The 7,226-nt window shown below is 38.1% G+C and overlaps 1 pseudogene; it reads left to right on the top strand.

Moving 5' to 3' along the window:
* Positions 257 to 5,088, top strand: LOC109359368 (annotated as a pseudogene).

The raw sequence follows: 7,226 nt of genomic DNA, 5'->3' as shown, positions 1-7,226 counted from the left end.
GTCACACAGAGCTATGGTTGACAATTATTGGTGGAAGGGTGGTGTTAGTGGACGGCTCTTTAGAATTAGGGTCAATTTGAAAGATATAATGTTTATGAGTTGAATTTTGGAGTTAAAAAAATATAAAATGAAGACCTCATAGTCATCTCAGAAGTCTCTTATGTCTCACAAGCATTTCTTTTTCACTTTATTATTTTCCAAAAATCAACTCGTAAACAAATCAGCCTAGTTTGTTTTGGCACCCGGCCTCAATTTGGATGCAAAAAAGAATGATGCAATTTATTTGGTGACATGCACGAATGTATATGAAGGAATGGTTGATATTTTATAGGATAGTGCTTATTCAACAACAATTAGTATTTTATAGTTGATATATTAGTTGGTTGCTTCAACATGGGTTGCATAACTTCCAAAAGTTCAGTTGTGGAAGAAAACGGAAGGGAGGAAATTGATCTCACCTAGCAAAAGAGCAACCTCAGAGATGAATATTTTGCGAATAGGTTCCACAAAAAGGGTAGACGGAGTTCGGGAGAAAGATAAGTTATTGGATGCTGCTGATATGAAAGCTGCATTACTTGATAAAAAGGCCAATGGTTCAGGGCAATTGTATGATGATGATAAGAATGGGAAGAAAATGTCCAAACCCGATTCGATTGTTGTTCTTAATCATCCTGGTGTTGGACGGGTTCCAAAGGCTTCAGAAGGAGAGCAAGTTGCAGCAGGATGGCCAACTTGGCTTTCTTCTGTTGCTGGTGAAGCTATCTACGGTTGGATACCACGTAGTGCAAATAGTTTTGAGAGGTTTCATAAGGTTAGATACTACCTTGTCTGCTCAATCTATGGTTGCATTATAGTTCATCTGTTTGTGTACTTCAGTAGTTATTATTACTGTCTTGTATGCACTTGCCAAAAGTCTTTGTTTGTGTGCGCGTACTAGCTTAAATTGTATGAATCCAGTAATTGTGTAGGTTAAAGTGTATGAACCAAACTGTGCAGGCTGGATTGGAGTGAAATGGAAAAAAACATTGTAGGATATTCTTTAAATTTGAGAAGATAATTGACTTGAATAACATGAGAATATTTGAGCAGGATCATGTGATTGTTTTACATTTGAAGCATAGATGAGCATAAATGTGTCTGGTATCCACTTTCTAAATGAGTCATGTGATTACATTCTATTATGCAGATCGGACAAGGAACTTACAGCAATGTTTATAAGGCACGTGATGAGATTCACCGAAAGATTGTTGCCTTGAAGAGGGTACGCTTCGATAATCTTGATCCTGAGAGTGTCAAGTTCATGGCAAGGGAAATCCTTGTTCTGCGTAGGCTTGATCATCCAAATGTAATAAAGTTGGATGGCTTGATAACATCACAGACATCTCGCAGCTTGTACCTTGTATTTGAATATATGGAACATGATCTTAGTGGACTTGCATCAGGTCCTGGCATTAAGTTTTCTGAAACACAGGTAGTCATAGACTCATAGTGATGATATCTTTTCATTCTAAAAGTTTTCTGGTTTACATGAAGTTGAGATTCTTCTTGTTAAAAATATAATAAAACCATTTCATTCCTTCACCTTATAGCTTAAGCTTTTGAGGTCTTTGGTCGTTGACATGTTATCTGAGCTTCCTAGGTTAAGTGGCCAGGAGTTCGATCCTTTCACCTCCATTCTTCTAAATTTAAGATATGTTAGAAACAGGCTTTGGCAGTGTCCAAGCTTTAGGCTGTTCCAAGAGGAGGCCTGTTATAGATGTAATAAAATCATTCATAAGCCTTTGCTTTACGGCTTACGCATTTGGGATTATAAATCGTCAACACTTCCACATATTTATGTCAAATATGATGGGAAACATTATGTATTTGAACTTTTTGTATTGAAATAACCATGCTTGCTCTCCACACTACCATGCATAAAATTCTAAGTTATGTTTCTTATATGTCAGGTTAAATGTTACATGCAGCAGCTTCTTAGTGGATTGGATCATTGTCATAGGCGTGGTGTCCTCCACCGTGACATAAAGGGATCAAATCTTCTCATTGATAACAATGGCATCTTAAAGATTGCAGATTTTGGTTTGGCAACTTTTTATAACCCTCATCACAGTGTTCAAATGACCAGCCGTGTAGTAACTCTGTGGTATAGACCACCAGAACTTCTACTGGGAGCATCTCAATATGGAGTTGCAGTAGATTTGTGGAGCACTGGTTGTATACTGGGGGAACTATATTCTGGAAGGCCCATACTGCGTGGAAAAACCGAGGTCTGATGTTTATCGAATCTAGTTTTCATCATTTATATAACCAAATGCCTTCATTGTCTTTCACTTGGTTTTGTTAAGTGGTGCTTACACACTACTTTAGTTTCCGAACTGTTACACCCCAGGATAGACTGTTTGTCCAAATTCTCAATTTGACATTCTACAATAATAGAACTTGGTGCCTGAAGTTCAATTTTGGTTCCTTTTAGGTTGAGCAATTGCACAAGATTTTTAAACTTTGTGGCTCGCCATCTGAAGACTATTGGCTTAAATTGCGGTTGCGACATTCAACAGCATTCAGGCCTCCACATCATTACAGGCGTCGTGTTTCAGAAACTTTCAAAGAGTATCCATCTGCTGCCGTGAAGCTTATAGAGACTCTACTTTCTGTAGATCCTGCACATCGAGGAACAGCAGCTACTGCTCTGAAGAACGAGGTTCGTGGGTTTATGTTTTTAGGAAGTGCAGTAATTATGTAATCTGATTGAAATGAAGCTTCATCCTTCTGCAAAGCACTTTGAAAGTTTGAGTAAGATTTGAGTACCATAGTCTCACCTGTGCTACTGATAATGAAACTCTTTTTAGTTTCCAGTCTCTACATGCCTTATTAATATAAGAGAGTAATCAAAATTTTCATGCAATGCTGTCATACATGATATTGAAGGAACTGGTTTCCTTTCTAACATTTCGGGGGGCCCTTAATAATTTATTTTGACATTTCCTGCTTTACTGACAGTTCTTCTCATCGGAACCCTATCCTTGTGATCCATCAAGTTTACCAAAATATCCTCCCAGCAAAGAGATTGACAGTAAATTGCAGGATGAAGCAAAGAAAAGGTACCTTCTATGGGATGGCCTATTTTTTTAAGTCGGGGGAAATACAACTTCAAATGTGTTTTATATAGCAAGTAATTTTGAGATAATAGCTCCATCTTTAGAATGTAAACAGTCATTAGGAAGTAAATTTTTGATTCAATTGAACTTTTCCTAGGTAAACAATTTGATGTCTTGTTGGATGTTAACTTGCATGCTAATATATATATGACATGATCAAAAGCAACATCATTGATCACCCACATACTTATAACACATGAAATATGCATATCATTGATGATTGTTGAAGTGCTGAAGATATAGTCATGTGTACCTTCTGAAGTTTTTTAGCAATTCAGCTGCAACTGTGTGCATTTGGTTTCTTCATCTCTTGATTCATCCTTTGTAGCAGATGGGTCCTGTACTTGTTAGCTAAAAATATTGTTAATTAGTGTACTTTTTTGTCTCGTCTTAGGCAAGGAGATGTTGGGGGAAAGGAGCAAAAAGTTGGATCGGGAGTTAGACAAGAGAAAGAACCTCGGGCCTTAGCCTCAATGAAAGACAATGCTGAGTCCCGTATATCAATGCAGGTAATCCAAACAAGGTTAAAATCATAGTTTCTCATATTTACCTTGCTAAGTGAAATCAAATTATATGAGCTGCCTCTGTTGGATGCCTTTGAGTGTCATATTTGTAGTGAACATGACATTTAAGCAAAAGAAGAGAAAAAAAGATGGAAGTTTTTTATGCTTCGGACTCTCCTTTAATTCAACCATAGATTAATTCATTAAATTTGGATTGAGAATAATATTATCACTAAGCAATAGAAATAAATTGATCAATCTGTATGGGCTTATGCCTTTGCTCACCAGTTCTTCGAGTAAGACTTAACCTCTGCTAATTTCTAATGCCATACTTTCTATCTCTTCTCATTTATGTATATCATAAATTTCTTTAATTCAGAAGGGGCATCATAAAAGCCGGAGTGGATTGCTTAACCTTCACAGAGAATCTGTATCTGGATTTTTGGTCTTTCCACACAAACAATCAGAAGATGTTAAAGAAATACAAAATTACTTTGCTGGGACTCTTATAAAGAGGCCTTCACATTCAGGTTCATTGGTTCCAGGGTCAGTGGCATCTAGGACTTCATTTTCTGGAGGTCAGAAAGAAAAACCTGTTCCCTTAAGGTCTAAAACAGCAATTATAGTGCAGAATCATTTTGACTCAACTAATAGATCAGAGTCAGCAAGAAGACATGATAAAAAGCGTCTCTCTCAGAGAATTGATCTCAGTCAAATAGAAAATGGAACTGAGAAGTTGATTCAGGTTAGACTTTTCAATCATTATTGTTTCCTTATTAATTTGCAGTGTCCTGTTCTATATCCATCGTGAGTATTTGTTAGTAAGAGTCTTTGCTAGTCATCAACAATGCCAAAATGATGTTTTTAATGAGTAAGGATTCTCTCTACTACTGAAGAGGCAAGTGCTTCAAAAACAAAGGGAAGTATAACATGCTACGATATATCTATTGTTTTAATTACAATAAAATAACACTTTCGCGAGAACTTTTCTCTCTGGTACTTTTGCCTTTCCTTGATGCTGGTCCCTATTTCAGGATGGGCATGGGTCCAGGGGAAAAAATATCTATGTATCTGGTCCCCTATTGGTTCCGTCAAACAATGTAGATCAGATGCTCAAAGACCGTGATCGAAAGATTCAGGAATATTCAAGACGAGCACGAATCGACAAATCGAAAGGTGAGAAAGTTCATGCTCAGCGATAGTAGGAAGATTAGTCAATTGCATAACTATTTCTAATTATGCAGCTAGATACATATTTTATGACAACATTTATTTATCTCTCCAAGATGTTGAGAGAAACATGGACCAGGATGAGAGAAATAGGTGTTCATGTGAGTTCCTTTTGTAACTATATAATATAAATAATGTACATCATATAATGTAAATTGCAGTTCTTATTTGTTTATAAGAATTTGTTGTTCCTTCCACTTTTCATGTTTTACTATATATAAGCATTCTAAATTTATAATATTTGAAAAGTCAAGTTTGATTAGGAAAGTCCAAGTCTTCTTTATGTACTTTCTGTTCCTTTTGATCCGTGGTGACATTTAAGCCATGAATCCTAAACTCCATTGTTTTGCTTCACCTGCTTGAACTTTTAATCATTTTCTCCAAGTGAAGTTAAGGAATTATAAAAGAATGTGAAGATACAATCTTCCTTGGATGAGGAGAAAGTGAATAACACTTTCTTGCTTGAGAAGGAAGAAAGAAGTAAACAAGAATGAAAAGAGAATCTTTATTGATTAAAGTGAATGATTAATTGAATTACAAAGATTACACAAATACTATTTATATAGGAAAGAGAAGCATCAACTAACTAACTAAAATGTGCTAAAATAGAAAGATTAAAAAGCGGTTGCTTGAGGCACAAGCTATCGTGTGCTGTAATGTATGATGTGGGCTTTGGTTGAGTTGGCCTTGGTATGGTGGCCTTGGTGGCCCTGCTGTGCTCGTGGCCTCTGCTTGGCCTTGGTATGGTGGCCTTGATGGCCCTGCTGTGTTCATGCTCGTGGCCTCTACTTGGGGCCTTCATATGCTGACTTGGTTTGCTTGGCCCTGCTCTGCTCGTGGCCTGCTGACTTGGTTGGCTTGGCCCTGCTCTACTCGTGGCTTGCGTGCGTGCTGACTTGGTTGGCTTTGTATGCTGGTGCAGATTGGTCCAGGCATGCCTTGGCCTTGCTGGTGTAGACTGGCCTTGGCCTGGCTTGGCCTGTGTGCTGGTGTAGATAGGCCCTGGCCTAACGTGGCCTTGGCTTGGACAGATTGCTTGTCTTGATTGTCTTCATTGTCTAATACCCTCCCACAAGCTGGGGCACAAATGTTGAGTAGACCCAACTTGAGATGGATAGTTGAGTAGTCTTTAGGGCCCAATGGCTTTGTAAGAGCATCTGCAAGTTGTAGGGAAGATTTGATGGGCAGAAGTTTTATCAAGCCTCTGCCACATTTTTCTCTTATAGTGTGACAATCTAGTTCAATGTGCTTTGTTCTTTCATGGAAAACAGGGTTAGTAGCAATGTGTATGGCATATTGATTATCATAATATAAGGAAGCAGGAGTGATATGTAAACGCAGTAAATCAAATAGCATAAAGGTTAACCAAGTGATCTCACATGAGGTGATGGCTAAGGCTCTGTACTCTGCCTCACAGGAACTCCTAGAAACAATTCTTTGTTTCTTTGATTTCCAGGATATTAAAGAGTTTCCTAAGTAGATGCAGAAGCCAGTGGTTGATCTTCTAGTGTCAGGGCAGGAGGCCTAATCACTATCATTGTAGGCATTTAGGTGGAGATGAGAAGAGCTAGGATAAAAGAGGCCTAGGGAAGGAGAGGCTTTAATGTATCTTAGGACCTTAATGGCAGCAAGATGATGAATGATGGTGGGTTTACACATGAATTGAGCAAGTTGGTTAACAGAAAAGGATAGATCAGATCTTGTATTAGTGAGGTATATTAGCTTACCAACAAGTCTTCTATAGGCAGGGGGATTTGAATAAGGTTCAGAGGGATCGTGATACAAGTGAGTGGCAGGGGTCATTGGAGTAGAAGAGGGTTTGCAGCCAAGAAGTCCTGAGTCAGATAAGATTTCAAGGGCATATTTTCTCTGATTGATGGAAATGCCAGATTTATTTCTAGCAATTTCAAAACCTAGGAAGAACTTTAAGGGTCCTAGGTCTTTGATTTTAAAAGTTTGATGCAGGAGGGATTTGATGTGGTTGGCTTCAGTGTTGTAATTGCCAGTTAAGAAAATGTCATCCACATAGACAAGTAAGACAGTGATGAAAGTGGATGAAGACCACTTGATGAATAGAGAGTGATCTCCTTTGGCTTTGTAATAGCCATGATTTGTAAGGAAGGTGGAGAGCTTAGTGAACCATTGTCTACTTGTCCGCTTCAAGCCATATAGGGATTTCTGTAATTTGCAAACTTGGTTAGGGGTGGAAGAGGTGAGGCCAGGAGGGAGAGACATGTATACTTGCTCCTCCAAATCATCATGAAGGAAGGCATTATTAACATCTAGTTGTTGTAATGACCACTTATGGATAGATGCTAAGGCAAGAACTAATCTA

This window comes from Lupinus angustifolius, chromosome LG11, assembly GCF_001865875.1.
Source record: "Lupinus angustifolius cultivar Tanjil chromosome LG11, LupAngTanjil_v1.0, whole genome shotgun sequence".
Taxonomy (NCBI): domain Eukaryota; kingdom Viridiplantae; phylum Streptophyta; class Magnoliopsida; order Fabales; family Fabaceae; genus Lupinus; species Lupinus angustifolius.
This window is presented reverse-complemented; position numbering and strand designations above follow the sequence as displayed.